The following is a 17,153-nucleotide window of genomic DNA, read 5'->3' as shown; positions in this document are numbered from 1 at the left end:
ACTCTTTTTTTTTTAAGATTTTATTTATTTATTTGACAGAGATCACAAGTAGGCAGAGAGGCAGGTGGGAGGTGCGGGGGGAAGCAGACTCCCTGCTGAGCAGAGAGCCAGATGCGGGGCTCGATCCCAGGACCCCGGGATCATGACCTGAGCTTAAGGCAGAGGCTTAACCCACTGAGCTACCCAGGCACCCCCAAACTACTCCACTCTTAACCAACACTAAAATTCTGTGGGTGTTGTTCTGATTGGTGAGTCCTGTCAGGTATGCTAGGTGGATGCTGTGTAATGTCTATTAGGAAGCTATTAATACCTTGTTTCATTGTTTCATTTATCATATATCACCAAAATTAGGGAGAAAAGAGGAAGTACTGCTCTTTTCACTGCATAAAATTACAACCCAAAATAAAGAGAAGGGAGAGGGGAAGTGGATATAATCAGAGAATTTTGGCTAGTCAGCTGGGAATACACCCTAAACCTGATATTTATTTTGTTCCTGTTGGACAAGGTTAAAATCTGTAAAGCTATTAAAGTTAATAAGATTTATAGAAATGTGCATATTCTGTTATAGCAAAAGCTCATCATTTCAGACTCTACAGCTTGATCATTTAAACTATATTTTGATGTTTCTTTTTTTTTTTTACAAATGTAACTCAGTTTTGCATTATTAAGGAAAATTCAGCTGAAAAACTTTTAGAAATAGTAAAAAATATGTTAAAGCAGTTGGTCTTTAAGGTAACATGGAAAAACCAGTACTTTACTAAACTAATTAAAAAAAAAACACAAAAATATCCTAGGAGGGTCAGCATTTACTCAGACACAACAACAAACTGAAGACATCATGAGGAAGTATTCAAGGAATATTGAATATTTGTATGCTTTAGAACAAGCAACATTTTGGAATATTCCTAGTATCTAAATTAATCAATAAATCAAAAGATATCCCAATTAATTGGAGGAGGGGGCAGGCAAGAAAACTTGAAACTACAAATTATTAAGAGTTTCAGGGAGAAGCCAAAGCCATTTTGGAAAAGAATGGCAAAGATGAACAGTATCTTTATAATACATTTTAATAGTAGTATAATGAATATAAAATATATTATGTACTACAGTGGCTAAAACAATGTGGAAATATAAAATATATATTGGCTAAAACTGTGATAACTAGAATAGTCATAGTAATGGAAAAGAAGAGATGCCTGTATATATATATAAATTTAGTATATAATACAAGTATTTCAAATCAGTGCCATATTGTATTTGGACAAATGGAAAGCCAACAAAGAAAGCTAGACTTCTACTTCCTACCAAAATCCATTCCAGCTACATAGAAAATGTAAATGCTAAAAAGATAAGGGCAAGGTATCATAAGAAAACATGCGTAGATATATTTATAATCATGGAAATCCATCCAGTGGAGGAGAAAAGTATATAAACCTTTTTTTCTGTTAGGTAGACAAGCAAGATAAAAAATATGAGTTTCTCTATTTGGAATGGAAATCAACTCTTAATCAAAACAGTACTCTCTGGTTAAGGAAAAGTCTCAAGATTTCTTTTCTCTGAACTGACTATGAACAAGCTCCTGACACTCAGAAAAAACTAAGAATTCTACCCGGGCTGTTATAAACTTATACACCTCGATCCAGGTCATTTAAAATTCTGCCCCACTGAGAAAAAGGCAACACTTGGATTCATGTTCAATGTCAAGGGAGTCAAATTTTAAAAACTGCAAATCAGACCCAAAAGAACAATTACTCTACACATTTTAAGATGTGAATTTGAACACTGACCCTATTTATATTGCATGTGGGTGAAAGTTCTAATCAGATTTAATTTTACCTTTTATTAAAATTTCAGAAGAAAATCCAACAGAGCTGAAATTTTTATCAACCAAGCATCAAGACTCTATTATATTAATGAGGCACTAGAAATTTTGAGTTGAATAAGAAAAAGCATTCATGGTTCTCAGGACAGAACAACACTGTCCGTGAGGACAAACACTTCTTTTGCTGATTGGATGCAAACTGATTGCATCAATTTCAACAACTGAAAGATACAAAAGCATTTTCTTGTTCACCAGGTCAGGGGACTGAGGGAACCCCAAGTCAAATGCCACTTATTTCCTCTTATCTTGTAAGGAGTTATTATCTGAGCTATTTTTTGTCCATGGAACCCTTCCAATCACCTCTACTCTGTGGTACAATTGGGGCACACAGGCCGACATAGTCAGGGCACAATGGTCGCCAGTGTGCTGAGCCTCAAGGCTCTGGACTGGGAATCAAACTTTCACTTGGGTCCTGACTTGAAAAATCATGTTCTAAAATTCATGTCTGTAAGCCGTCAGAGTGTGATTCACCCCCATCGGTAAAAATAGAAACCTCAGTGGAACAATGGGGACATGGATGAAACAACTTGCTGAAAATAAGTAATTAAACCAATTAGGACTCCACTAACTCTGTAAAGCCAAGTCTTTGAAAATGAACACAAAACACAGGTTTTCATTTTTCTCTTTATTTGGCTCTTCCCAGGAGTCCATGTACTGAAGACTTTCCAGGCTGGTCTGTCAGTCTTCTCGCTATGGTCAAATAAGAAAGACAAATACCGGGTTGCCTAGTTGTCTCAGTGGATTAAGGTCTGCCTTTGCCTCAGGTCATGATCTCAAGGTCCTGAGATCGAGCCCCGCATCTGGTTCTCTGCTTGGTCGGAAGCCTGCTTCTCCCTCTCCCATTCCGCCTGCTTGTATTCCCTCTCTCTCTCTTGCTGTATCTCTTTCTATCAAATAAATTTTAAAAATCTTAAGAAAAAAAAAAGACAAATACATCCCCCCCCCAGCTACAAATATTTTTCATTCTTTTGCTGAGGACAGTTGAATGAATTTGAAATAAGGCAGAATGTGAAATATTTGTGTTTTAAATCTCTTTCCATAGCAGCCTCTCATGGCTCAGTGAAAACGTTTTTTTTACCTTTTTGGCCAGCTGAAATCAAAGCCTCCCCGACTCCCAGTTTGGGCTGTGCTGTATGAAGAGCTATTTTTACCCCCCGGCCTGGAGCCATCTGTGAAGGTTCGTGGTGGTATTTTTCAGTGCAGCTGGTCACATGGGCTGTTTTCCCAAGTCAAGGCCGGTGGCCCGGGGAGGAATGTGTGCAGAGACTCTCCGGCATCTGTGACCTCACCACATCCTCCCCAGACCCTTGGTCCCCCTGGCTGAGCTCTGGGCTTCGTGGCCACTAGCCCTGCACCCCCCTCTTGCATTGGAGTGTTGATGCTTTTTCTTTCCTCTGGGCTTGAGCAGAATGTCAGCACAGACAGAGCTTGGGAGCTGGAGTTCTCTAACCCTCCGGTGAATCAGGTGGCATTTACAGGGGTGCAACGAGGGCGCCTCCTGCCACTTTTCTGCTTTGCTCTTGGGAACGGCATGCCCGAGGAATGTTAAGGAACTGAGCGCCTGTTACAGTAAAAATGAGCCGTGGACAGGCAATTAGAAAAAATGCTTTTACAAGGCAGACTTGGGAGAAAGGATGAATCATCTTACTCTGCTCCATTCCCCTTTGGGGGCTGGCGGGGGGTGGCTTGCTGTCACGGAGAGCTGGGATGGCTGTCACCGAGCCTGGGAGGAAAGCCTTTCTAAGGATCTGGGCTCTATTTTTGGTCTTTTTCCTGAAAACACTGAAGTGTTGGCTGTCGCCATTTGGAGAAGTGTAAGTTTCTTTACCTTATCAACACCTTTTAGCTAATTAATATTTATATAGTGCCCGAAGGACCCACATTGGATCCAGACCTCTGACTTTGCACGTTCCCAAACGTCAGCAGAGAAGAATTGCGGCTTCGTTCATTCCGGGCAGCCCTCCTCTGAAAGAACAACAGTGTTCTTTTTATTCCGCAGTACTGATTTACGTCCGCGGGGTCTTTTGGGGAGAGTGCCTACTGGAAGTGTAGCAAAGCCCCAATAACTAATAGGGGGCATATACAAATAAAAGGAAGAAATGGTTGTAGACTCAAGAACATTTCCTTATGTTACACATCCTCCAAAGTCTTAGCTATTGGGCCCAGATTGGGTAATCACACAGAGAAAGAAATGAATTTGTATGGGTCTTGGAGGAACAGGATATGCGGAATCCTACACAGTAGAATTCATTGCTTCATACCAGATTTTTCCCTTTAAAGATTTTCTTAATGCTGATACAATCTATTCTTTGTCCCCTAGATATATTCTCCTCCTAATGCTTCTACTTATTGCAATTACTGCTTCCAACTACCGGCTAATATTATTGACCTTGACCATGAGGCAAGCCCTGAGCTAAGCCACGCACTGGGTAGTGTTAAGAACATAGGCTTTGGAGCCAGATTATGGGCTCAGATCTCAGCCCCATAACTTAATATCCACTAGCAAGGCATGTAACCTCCCGGTACATCATTTTCTTCATCTGTTAAAAAAAAAAAAAAAGGAATAATAACAATAATACCTACTTTGTAGAATTATAACGAGGATTAAATTAACTGTGGGGTCTACAAACCAGTGGATTGGCATTCCGGATGCCTGTGAACTTGAATAGGCCTATTAATTACATCTAAGCTCATTGGTTTTTCAAAGTTACAGTATTATTAAACCTGTCACTAGAGCTCATCATTTAATATGTTAAAAAAGAAATGCTTTATTACCATATAACTTTTGTGTCTCCGTATACTTTGTTTCCCTTGTTATCCCATGTGTACTTTTTTATTCCTTTAAAAACCCTGTTTTGAGAAGGGGTTGGTTGGCACTACTGGATTGCCAAAGTGAACTCCAGCACAGAAAAAGCAAAGAAACCTTAATTAAAACATGTGCCAAGTACTTAACAATCCTTCCTAGCACAGAGTCATCATAAATGTGTTCATTATTATTGTTTAATTCTCAAATAACCTAAGAGGGAGATATGGCTGTTATCATCCCACCAGAATGTATGCTTACAAGGGCAAGATTTCTTTTTCTGTTTGGTTCATGGTCTATCTCCTGAACCCAACATGTACATGGCATATAGGAGATATCTGTTTTGTGAACCTCTAGATCCCAGTTTGCAAATGAGGACAGCAGGGCTTGGAGAGATGGGGTAAAGTACCCCCAGCCATCCAGCAGCCAAGTCCTCAAGCCCTGGTTGATGTAGCTCCCAGGCTGGAGATGGAATTTCTTCATCCCTTGTCTCCTGGTCATTTCATAATTCTTTTTTCTTTCTTTCTCTCTCTCTTTCTTTTTAAGATTGACTTATTTATTTTAGAAAGGGATAGAGAGCATGTGTGAGCATGGGGAGGGGCAGAGGAAGAGAGAGATAAGCAGACTCCCCGCTGAGTGGGGAGCCCAATGTGGGGCTGGATTCCACAATCCTGAGATCATGACCTGAGCAGAATGCAAGAGTTTGATGCCTAACCAACTGAGCCACCTGGTGCCCCTCATTTCACAATTCTCTCTCTCTGTCTTTTTTTTAAAGATTTTATTTATTTGACAGTGAGAGAGAGAGAGAGAGAGAGCGCGCACACAAGCAGGGGGAGCAGCAGGCAGATGGAGAAACAGGCTCTCCTCTGAGCAGGGAGCCCAACACAGGACTCGATCCCAGGACCCTGGGATCATGAGCTGAGCCCAAAGCAGATGCTTAATGACTGAGCCACCCAGGTGCCCCCGTTTCACAATTCTTAAAACATCAGTTTTTCTCAAGGTTAGAACTTGTATTTGGGGAAGACAAAAACTAGTTTTGTCTGGGAGTTAAGATTTATTTGAGGCCAAATATTTATTTATTTGAAAATTTATTTGAGGTTTACAATGTAGTGATTTTATGTGTACATACAGTTGACCTTTGAGTAACATAGGTTTGAAATGTGTGGGTCCACTTATAGGTGGATTTTTTTGGATAAATACAGTACAGTACTATAAATGTATTTTCTCTTCCTTATGATTTTATTAATAACATTTTCTTTTCTCTAGTTTACTTTTTTGGTAAAACACAGGATATAATACATATCACATACAGAATATGTGTTAATAACTATTTGTGTTATCCGTCAGTCTTCTGGTCAACAGTAGACTATTAGTAAAGTTTCGGCGAAGTCAGTAGTTATATGAAGATTTAAAAAAAAAAAATTCCAGTATAGTTACTATACAGGGTTTTATTATCCCTGGGGGTAAAAGATAGTGATTCAACAATTTTACACAGCACTCAGTGCTCATCACAGTAAGTGCACTCTTTTTTTTTTTTAAGATTTTATTTATTTATTTGACAGAAGTCACAAGTAGGCAGAGAAGCAGGCAGAGAGTGAGAAAGAGAGAGAGAGAGAGGGGAGGAAGCAGGTTCTCCGCTGAGTGGAGAGGCCGACGTGGGGCTCGATCCCAGGACCCTGGGATCATGACCTGAGCTGAAGGCAGAGACTTAACCCACTGAGCCACCCAGATGCCCCAGTAAGTGCACTCTTAATCACCCATCCCCCCCACTCCCCTCCCTTCTGGTAGCCATCAGTATGTTCTGTATAGTTAAGAGTCTGTTTTTTGGTTTGTCTCCTTTTTTTCTTTGTTCATTTGTTTTGTTTCTTAAACACCACATATGAGTGAAATGATACTGTACTTGTATTTCTCTGATGGACTTATTTCCCTTTATACTTTCTAGATCCATCCGTGTTGTTGCAAATGGGAAGATTTCGTTCTTTTTTACGATTGAGTCCGTTCTGGGGAATGTTCCATGGGCACATGAAAAGAATCTGTATTCTGCTTTTTGGGGATGGAATGTTCTGAATATATCTATTAGAGCCATCTGGTCCAATAAGTCATTCAAAGCCAACTTTTCCTTATTGATTTTCTGTTTGGATAATCTATCCATTGATGTAAGTGGGGTGTTCAAGTCCCCTACTGTTATTGTATTGCTGTTGATTCCTACCTTTATGTTTGTTATTAACTGTTTTATGTATTTGGGTGCCCCATGTTGGGCACACAAATATTTACAATTGTTATATCTTCCTTGTTGGATTGTTCCCTTTATCATTAGGTACTGTACTTGGTCTCCCATTAGTCTTTGTTTAAAAATATGTTTTGTCTGATATAATATTGCTACTCCAGCTTTCTTTTCAATTCTATTTACATGACAAGTGCTTCTCCATCCCTTCACTTTTTTTTTAGATTTTTATTTATTTATTAGAGAGAAAGAGAGAGAGAGAGAGAGCGTGCACACACCAGTGGGAGGAGGGACACAGGGAGAGGGAGAAGCAGACTCCCTGCTGAGCAGGGAGCCCAATGCAGGGTTTAATCCCAGGGGCCTGGGATCATGACCTGAGCCAAAGGCAGACATTTAACTGACTGAGCCACCCAGGAACCCCTCCATCCCTTCACTTTTAGTCTGCATGTGTCTTTAGGTTTAAAATGAGTCTCTTGTAGGCAGCGTACAGATAGGTCTTATTTTTTTTTATCCATTCCATCACTCTGTGTCTTTTTTTTTTTTTTTCCCAGAGAGGGAGACAGAGAGAGAGAGAGAGAGAGAGAGAGAGAATGAATCTTAAGCAGGTTCCATGCCCAGCACGGAGTCTGACGCAGGGCTTGATCTCACAACCCTGAGATCATGACCTGAGCTGAAATTAAGATTTGGATGCTTAACCAACTGAGCCACCTAGGTGCCCTGACCCTGTGTATTTTTATTGGAGTATTTAGTCCATTTACATTCAAAATAATTAAAGATAAATATGTACTTATTGCCATTTTATTTTATGGTTGTTTTTGTAGTTCTTCTTTGTTCCTTTCTTCTCTTGCTCTCCTCTGTTACCATCAGGTTTGCATATAACATCTTATACATACAGCAGTTTATATTAAACTAATGGTTGTTTCAGTTTGAACCCATTCTTTATTCCTCTCCCCATGTTTTAGGTATATGGTATTAGACTTTACATCTTTTTTATTTTGTGAATCCCTTGACTGATTTTTGTAGGTACACTTAATTTTACTGTGTTTGTGCTTCTTACTTTTCTTAATAAGCGTTACTTACTTTTCTTTTAAAGGAAAGGGTTTTTCCTTTCCACTCAAAGAATCCAACTTAACATTTCTTGTAGGGATGGCTTAGTGGTCATGGATCCCTTTAACTTTTGTTTGTCTGGGAAACTCTTTATGTCTCCTTCTATTCCAAATGATAGCTTTGCAGGATAGAATATCCAGTTTTGCAGGTGTTTTTGTTTTTGTTTTTCAGCACTTTGAATATATCAAGTCACTTCCTTCTGGCCTACAAAGTTTTTGCTGCAAAATCATCTGGAAGCCTTGTGGGGTTTCCCTTGTGTGTAATTGCTTACTCTTTCTGCTTTTAATTCTCCCTTTATCAGTACTTTTTGCCATTTTAATTACTATGTATCTTGGTGTGGGCTTCTTTTGATTGATTTTGTTGGGAGTTCTCTGTGCCTCCTGGATCTGGATTTCTGTTTCTTTTCCTAGGTTCAGGGAGTTTTCAGCTGTTATTTCCTCAAATAAATATTCTGCCCCCTTTTATCTCTCTTCTTCTTCTGGGATCTCTATAATGTGAAACTTATTATGCTTGATGGTGTTGCTGAATTCCCTAAGTCTATTTTCATTTTTGATTATTATATATCCCCCCCTCTCTTCTGTTTGGCTTGATCGCTTTCCCATTACTTTGTCCTCCAGGTCACAGACCCATTCTGCTTCCTCTAGTCTTATTATTTACTCCCTCTAGTGTAATTTTAGTTTCAGTTATTGAGTTCTTCCTCTCTGATTTGTTCTTTTTTTATGTGTTGTGTCTCTTCATTGAGGGTCTTACTGAGGTCTCTACTCTTTTCTCAAGTTCAGGGAGTATCTTTATAATCATTACTTTAAATTCTCTATCAGGCCTATTGCTTATCCCCATTTCATTTAACTCAGTTGCTGTGATTTTTGTCCTGGTCTTTCATTTGGGACATATTCCTCTGTCTTCTCATTTTGTCTCTCTCTGTGTCTGTTTCTAAGTGTTAGGAAAGTCAACCATGTCTCCTGCTCTTAAAAGTGGTCGCCTTATGAAGAAGAGATCCTGTAGTGCTCTGGAGGGCAATGGCCCCTGTTCTTCAGAACCTGGAGTTTCAGGGGCGTCTCCTATGTGTGTTGTATGCAACCTGTTGTTGTGGCTGAGTCACGTTTGCCTTCAGTCTAGTTGTCTGCAATCAGTCTCTTTGCCTGTTGTGGGAAGGATTTGTTCCAGTCTGGTTTGAGTTGAGTCAGACCAAATGTTTGCCAGGGCTGCAGTAGCATGGACCTGCAGGGCACTTTCCCTGTTTTGTTCCCTGAGAAGCTTCTGTTGGTGGGTGGGGCCTGCACAGATCAGATGTCTGCCTCCAGCCCACAGCTAGGGCCACCATCAGACTGGTGTGTGTGGTTATCTCCTCTCCCTGGGGCAGGAGACACTTTGGAGAGGTTCTGGCCTGGTTGGAGGGGGCATGTCTGCAGGGGAATGTGGGGGCAGAGCACACTGTCAGCAAGCTAAATAGAGCAAGTTGGTGCTGCCCTGGTTCCCACAGGTGTCCATGTATCTAGGCTGGGAGGCAGCGTAGGGAAATGGAGCCAGCCAGCTCTTTTCTTCCTGGAGAAGTCTCCTAAAGATCCTTGTCCCTCCAGCACATGTTCTGAGATCTGTAAATAAATCTCCTTCACATATACTCCAGGTGTTTTTTAAACTCCTGCTTTGATGTGTCTCTCTGTGGGGCTGTTGGTTGTGCTATCTCTTTAAAAGCAGGGATTTGGTTTCCTATCACCCTCCTGGCTGTCTCAGAGCTGAGCCTGCAGATTTTTAAGTTCCAGATGTTAAGCCCCCAGATTGAAAGAACTTGTGAAATTAGGCCCCTCTGGTTTTCAAAGGCCAATGTTATGGAGATTTGTGTTCTCCAAGTGTGGGATTCTTGGTGCTTGGGTCTGTTTCACTCTCCTTTCTGCACCTGAAGTGTCCTTCCCTCCTGGGGACAATCCCACACTGGTCTGTTTAACTCCTGACCGCGTGTCTGCCCTTCCTATCCTCTTTGTTGTGGCCTCTTCTGCACAATTAGCTGTGGAGAGTTTGGTCTGCCAGTCTTCAGGCCGAGTTCTAGGTTACTCACATTGTTCTGGGTGTTATCTAGTTGTATGCATGGGATAAAGTGAGCTTAAGATTTTCCTACTCTTTCATCTTCCCAGGAAGTCTAAATGTGGATTTTTGAGTGGGGGGCGTGGTGTCAGTGTGCCTAATAGCCGCATAGTTCAAGGGTCAACTGTATTGTGAAATGATCATCACAGTAAGTCTAGTTAACATCTGTCACCATATACTTACAAAATTTTTTTTCTAGTGATGAGAACTTTTAAGATTTCCTCTCTTGGGCGTGCCTGGGTGGCTCAGTCATTACACGTCTGCCTTTGGCTCAGGTCATGGTCCCAGGGTCCTGAGATCAAACCCCACGATGGGCTCCCTCCTTCGTGGGAAGCCTGCTTCTCCCTCTCCCACTCCCCCTGCTTGTGTTCCCTCTCTCGCTGTGTCTCTGTCAAATAAATAAATACGTAAATAAAATCTTTAAAAAAAAAAGATTTACTCTCTTAGCAACTTTCAAATATGCAACACAGTATTATTAACTATAGTCACCATACATTGGCTGGGACTGCTTGACAGAGAAATGGAGGCAGAAGGAGATCTTCAGATGATACACAGACCTGAGTAACCCAGATTTCACCAGGTCATGTTGGCATATGAGTGTTCATAGCTTTCCACTCATATCTGCTAAAGGGATTTCTACCCATTCCAGCTATTTCCTGGGATTTTACAGTATAGGATTTGAGTTCACAGAAAATGAAGAAGTTAAAGGGGTGTGTTCTAGGAAGGATTTTTACCCATGGGAAAGGACACAGAGTAGAAACTGAAGGAAAGAGACAGTGACAAGGAGAGATAAGATCCACAAAGGACACTTGACAATGACAGAGAAAGTTTTGGGTACCGACTACCATTTTTTTTTTTGTTTTAATATAAAATGGCTATTAGAGATGGAAGAGAGGATTTTTCAAAGTTTTATTGTGCAAAACTTCTTGCCTCCTTTGTCCTACCTACCACTGAGTCATGGGCATTTCTTTTAAAGAAGAATGTTAATTGCTCAGCCTCTGAACTTATGGTTAGTTTAATACTACTTCTTTAGGACAGGGACTACAAGACATTTCAGCTTTTACATGGGTTATAATTATCCCATCCACTTTGGTCAACACACGGTCTCCACGCATCGCTACTCTCCTACTTTTATTCTCCTTGCCAGGGTCAGCTGCCTGCTAGGCTGCTCTCAAGTCCCTTCGTTCAGGGCTCATTACAAAACATGGAGGATCAGAGTTCTCCCTAGTTCTGTGATTCATTTTGTCACATGGCCCTCGGCTGGCACAAAATGCAACCAGGATCTCTCCAATTTTCTTAGAAAAGCAGGTAGATTTTTTTTTTTTTTTGGTCTTCTGTATCTTCACAGCTAAACAGAAACATATTTCCAAAAACATGTAATGGGTTGTGGGGACAGTGAAGTCTAAATAAATTCTTTTTTATTTTTTTTTTAAGATTTTATTTATTTATTTGACAGAGAGAGAGTGAGAGACCACACAAGCAGAGGGAGTAGAAGATGGAAAGGGAGAAGCAGGCTCTCCACTGAGCAGGGAGCCCAATGTGGGTCTCAATCCCAGGACTCTGTGATCATGACCTGAGCCGAAGGCAGATGCTTACCTGACTGAGTCACCCAGGGGACCCTAAATAAATTCTTTAAGAAATTTCTATGAAGAAAAAAATATTTTTTTAAGGATTTATTTTGGAGAGACAGGGAGAGAGTGCATGTATGCACAGGTGAGCACAGTGGGGAGGAGCAGAGAGAATCCCAAGCGGATTTCTGGCTGGGGGTGGAGCCCCACGCCAGGCTTGATCTCAGGACCCTGAGACATGAGCCAAAACAAGAGTCAGATGCTTAACGGACTGAGCCTTCACTGTGAAGGAAATTTAATCTGAAAGGTTGAGAGTGACAGACAAGGGTATGACTTTGGTGTGAGGCAGACAGGTTTGATCCCCAGTTCTGTGAATTATTAATCGCCTAAATTTGAGTGATTATTATCATTGATCTAGTCTCAGTTTTCTTATCTATAGAATAGTGATAGTGACATATAGCACCATGGTATTTATTGTGAGGACTGAGTGGCATAATCCGGGTAACATACTTAACAGATCTTTACTATTACCTTTATATTTAACTTGGAGCAAGTTAGATGTTTGGAGCAATAGCACAGAAAGATCTTTTCTCAGTTGGCATTGATTTTCATATCTATAATTAACCTTTTCTTGGTTTTCCAGAATATTCTGCCCCAAAGATATATCCTGGTCTCTAGCTTTTGTGGTATTTAAAATTGCTTCCATATTTGAATGTCGGGTCTTTTTTCTGGTTTCTACTTGTACCATGAAGGTTTCAGTCCTTCCAGATCCAAGTTTTGGGCTGGGTTAAGCTCTAGGAGTGATGAGCTTCCCATGTCCTCGAGGAGTGGGGAAGAAGCTTCTCGGAGCACAGTATCTCAGAAGGGGCAGAGCCCTGAGATCTCAGGGCAGGTCTCTTCTTCCTGGAGTACTTAGCCCTGCCTTCCCTAGGGTTGCCCTCTCAGTTTCATGAAGGGGATGAGTCTCACCACAGGCCATTCCTGGGACCCTCCTTTACCATGAACCATAGTAAAACGATCAAACAAAAACCACACTAAAAAAAAAAAATAAAAAACAGAGAAACAGATGGTTTTATTTATTTATTATTTATTTATTTATTTATTTGACAGACAGAGATCACAAGTAGGCAGAGAAGCAGGCAGAGAGAGGAGGAAGCAGGTTCCCTGCTGAGCACTGAGCCCGACGCGGGGCTCGATCCCAGGACCCTGGGATCATGACCTGAGCTGAAGGCAGAGGCTTTAACCCACTGAGCCATCCAGGTGCCCCCAGACAGATGGTTTGAGATGGAAATTAAATATTTTAAATTGTGAAAAGATAAAACTATAAGTCACCAGTCATGAAACAAAGATTTGGGACCCACCCTGAATAATTAAGAGCATGGAGGGAGAAATGGGTGTTAAACCATTGCAATGATTTTAATTTGACCCCTTCCCAGTATCAATAAGTAATTGGTGACTTCAATAATTTTTTTTTTAAGTAGGCTTGTTGTAAGGGTCCTCTTCCGCACTAGTATTATAACAAATAAAATAAGACTAATTTCAATTATTTTATTTTGAAATAGTCTTTTTTCTTTCCTATCGGATAAAATTTTCCTAAAATACCTTTTTCCTCACTAGCTAAAAATATCTGGCAATCCCTAATGGTCTTAAGATCTAGTCCAAATATCTCAGCCTGGTGATGTAGGTGATTTCGCTGTTGTCCAACCCTTCCCTACAGAAATCTTTTGTTCCAGCTCATATCCTTTTTCTCCAAACATAGTTAACTTGTTGCTTCCTCAAAGATTTTATTCATCCTGAACCCCAAGAGGAAGGCCCTCTTCCAAGGTATTTGTCAGTCTGTATATTTCTCTTGCTCAACTCATTTCTCTTCCTTCAATTCACGCTGATCTCTCATACCTTTGTCCTCCAGCGGCCTCATCCCTTCATGTAGAGATGACCCAGGTGTGGCTGGAGGACATAAGTAAGAAGCCTCCCACAGTACCTTAAACATACAGTTCCCCTACCTGAGGCAATGAAGGGCACAGGAATAATTTAGATGGAGAAAATGTGTATTTTTATGAATGGCATTTTCAATTCTCCATATTTAAATACTGTTCTGAATTTATGTTTTAATTTTATTTCACTATAGCCCAAGGTAACTCATAAGACAGTTAACTTAAGATATGTAATCTCAATCGGAGTAGATAAATAAACCAAGCAAATATTTTTCAAGGATAAAATGTTCTTTGAAATGAATTTCTGAAACTTCATTACATGCCATTTAGAAATTGGTTCTCTAATGCATAGAAGTCATAAACTGCTTCTTGCAATATCATTTGTGAAGAGGAAACCCACACCGTGTCTATAGATGGTGTAATTTGGATTTGACTTCACTGAAGCAAGGCAGGTAAAAACCATTCCCTCTTCCCGCACACAGAAACGAGCGACTATGTATCTGAAAGCACGTCCATGAGCAAGAACAGCCCTAGGCCTTTCGACAGACACTCCTGACTGGTCTGGTGAGCCATGGAAAATTTGTAAGTAGGGAAGGGGGAACCCCAGCGTCAAGGGAGGCCTCATGATCTGGCTGGCGTTGTCCTTAGTGCTTTGATGTGTCCTCTCACTTAGTGTTTGTAATACCCCTGCCCCATGGACGTTCTTATCCTCATTGTGATGGTTAAGGAAAGTGCAATTATAGGATCAGTCCAAGAGTCAGATTCTGTTTTTCAATCCAAGGTAAATATAATAATGATTACCCATGACAGTTGGAATGCTCATTCCACTGGGGGGGGTCGCGAATAGCGAGACATGAAAGTAAGGTCAAGCTTAAAAAGACTGTAAGAGCCTTTGACACTTGCTCACAACAGACAGTGGCACCCAGAGTGACAGCACATGGCTGTACAGCTTCTGCAGGACACAGGCACCTGAGGTCACATCATAGGTATCACGTATTTATAATTTTATTTTCACGAAATCCTGGTAGATGTCAGTGAAGTGTCTTGTTCTAACAAAAGCAACCCATAATGATAGTTTCCCAGCAAACAGAAATGAAGCGTCTTGAGGAAGGGCATCTTTTCCTACTTGGTGCCATGACACCGACTACATGAGCTGGTTTAAGGGCAGTGATCCTTAAATCACTAACTATTCTGTGAAACTCCTAGCTGGTCTGCATTGGATTGGTCTCCCTTCCACCATATCAATGTATCAAAACATCCATGGTTTCCAATTACCACGAGTACTGGTAGACTTTCCCTAAATATAGGTTTTTTGTTGTTGTTGTTGTTGTTTTTTTTAAAGTAAGAGCACCTGTAGTTAAAAGTCAGGAGAGTTAACTTGAGTCCTTGGGGACAAAATCAATTTTTTGCAGAAAGCAGATTTTGTAAATCTTGATTTCATAAAATTTTGTAATCGCCACCAAATTTTTCTAGTATGTGTAAAGGGCAAGGATGCTGCTCCTTTGCTGTGGAATATCTGCCCTTGTGTTTTAGGACATTGATTTTGTTGGCTAAACCTCTTCTCTTTTGCCATCTTACCTGGAACAGCAGAACCGAGAGGGGCCTGTCAGCTATTCCCCCTTTTAAGAAAATGGTCGCCTACACACAGGCATGAGTATGGTGGCCGTGATTCTGACACGAACCCTGGGTAGAATGAGTAGCTCCAGACTTCGACTCCTCCCCAGGCCGAAGCAATGGGCTGTCTGTGAAGAGTGCAAAATATGGAACTGAGAAATGTGGTGCCTGAGACATGATGGAGCTGAGTCACACTAAAGGTGGTGCTGTAGGAAAACCTGACCTTGTCTTTCCAGTCTTGAGTGTCCAAATCCTCCACCAATCCCTTGAAATACTTCCGTGTCCTTTGTATATATGTATATACACATACACATGCATATATAAAATATTCTAAAAGTAACTTCATTTTTTTTTAGAACACTTCTAGATTTATAGAGAAGATATGAAGATAGAACAGAGCATGCCCATATACCCTGTAGTTTCCCCTAGTATGAACATCTTGCTTTGGTTTGGTACATTCGTTATAATTAATGTAACAATATCCATACAGTTGGTAATTAAAGGCCACAGTTTAATTAGATTTCCTTCACTTAATGCATGATGTCCTTTTGCTGGGCCAGGATTCCATTTAGGCTACCATATGACATTGACTTGTTATATTTTCTTAGCTTCCTCTTGGTAGTGATGGTCTCAGACTTGTCTTGTTTTTGTTGACCTTGACAGCTTTGAGGAGTACCAGTCAAGTATTTTGTACAATATCCCTCTCTTGGGATTTCTCTGATGTTTTTCTCATGATTAGACTGAGGTTATAGATTTGGGGAGGGAGACCATAAATAATGTCAACCTGAATTATCATGACTGTTGATGTTGGCCTTCGTCACCTGGCTCAGGTAGCAGTTATCAGGTTTCTCAGTTGCAGAGTTACTCTTCCTTCCCTCCCTTTACTTACTGACCTCTTTGGAAGGCAGTCACCATGCAGAGCCCACACTTAAAGAATGAGAATATATGCCACTTCTGCAAACGTGGAGCATCTACATGCATTATTTGGAATTTTGTATGGGAGATCTGTCTCTTCTCCCTACAACAGATAGTTTAAATTTATATTAAATTGAAGCAGTTCAAACAGCTTTCAGCAGCAACAACAACAACCCCTTACAAATGATCCACTTCAGGAGAGAGAAACTCAAATGCCTATAGAGGCCAGGTAGGTAGCCGAGAGGATGAGTGAAGCAGGTTGGCCGTGGTCCATGGCAGATTGCAAAGCACATGGCAGCTCTAATGGGGGTGCGGTCTCTGCTCGTGGCAGTTGCTGCTACATGGGAGTGTGAATCAGCTTTGCCATAGCTTCTTTAAAAAAATATATATATAAATAAACTAGTACATTGGACATTTACATGAAATCTCCTGATTTTGAAAGGTTGTCAACTAATCCAAATTTTTACAAAATCTGTGCTGACCCAACATGACTGTAGTTTGTAACTTCTTGGGCAGATTAATAGCTACACATATTATCAGTAAGGAAATAGCCTTAGAAAGGTAGATAAGATGTCCAAGGTCATACCACTGGATTTGGGAGCTAAACCGGGACTGCCATTCATGGTTGTAATATTATTATATAATCCTCTCCTTTGGGGAATCTTCAACAATTTGTTCACTTTCTCAGAATCATCTGGACTTTGTTCTAAATTCACTACCTTTAAGGAAATATGTGAACTGGAACTCCTAGGACACCATGTCTTTCATCAATTCTACTCCAATTAATTGGTGCCATTAATTCCATTCATGCACTGTTTGTCTTATTTTCTTTTGTTCCTTGCTAGAGTCCATATTCATTTGTCTAATTCATGTTACACTTGAGTTGAACAGGGGCTCAGGCAAATGCCCACAGTGGCAACAATGATTTGCAAATGCACAAATCAGAATCCTGTAATCCTCTGGAGACTATGAATTGCACCTTAAACATTTTCTTATTCTTTCCCCTAACCCAGGACCCACCACAATA

General features: G+C 40.7%; 1 long non-coding RNA gene across 1 annotated transcript; it reads left to right on the top strand.

Moving 5' to 3' along the window:
- The first annotated feature begins 11,367 nt into the window (after nt 1-11,367).
- LOC116860853 lies at nt 11,368-14,139 on the top strand. Its single transcript, XR_004381352.1, has 3 exons — nt 11,368-11,403; nt 13,423-13,487; nt 14,080-14,139. It is a non-coding gene; the product is annotated as an uncharacterized LOC116860853 (long non-coding RNA).
- The last annotated feature ends 3,014 nt before the right edge of the window (nt 14,140-17,153 follow it).

Source organism: Lontra canadensis, unplaced genomic scaffold (genome assembly GCF_010015895.1).
Source record: "Lontra canadensis isolate GAN:19392208 unplaced genomic scaffold, GSC_riverotter_1.0 scaffold185, whole genome shotgun sequence".
NCBI classification, from domain to species: Eukaryota; Metazoa; Chordata; class Mammalia; order Carnivora; family Mustelidae; genus Lontra; species Lontra canadensis.
Note: the sequence above shows the minus strand (reverse complement) of the source record. Positions and strands in the feature narration are given on the sequence as shown.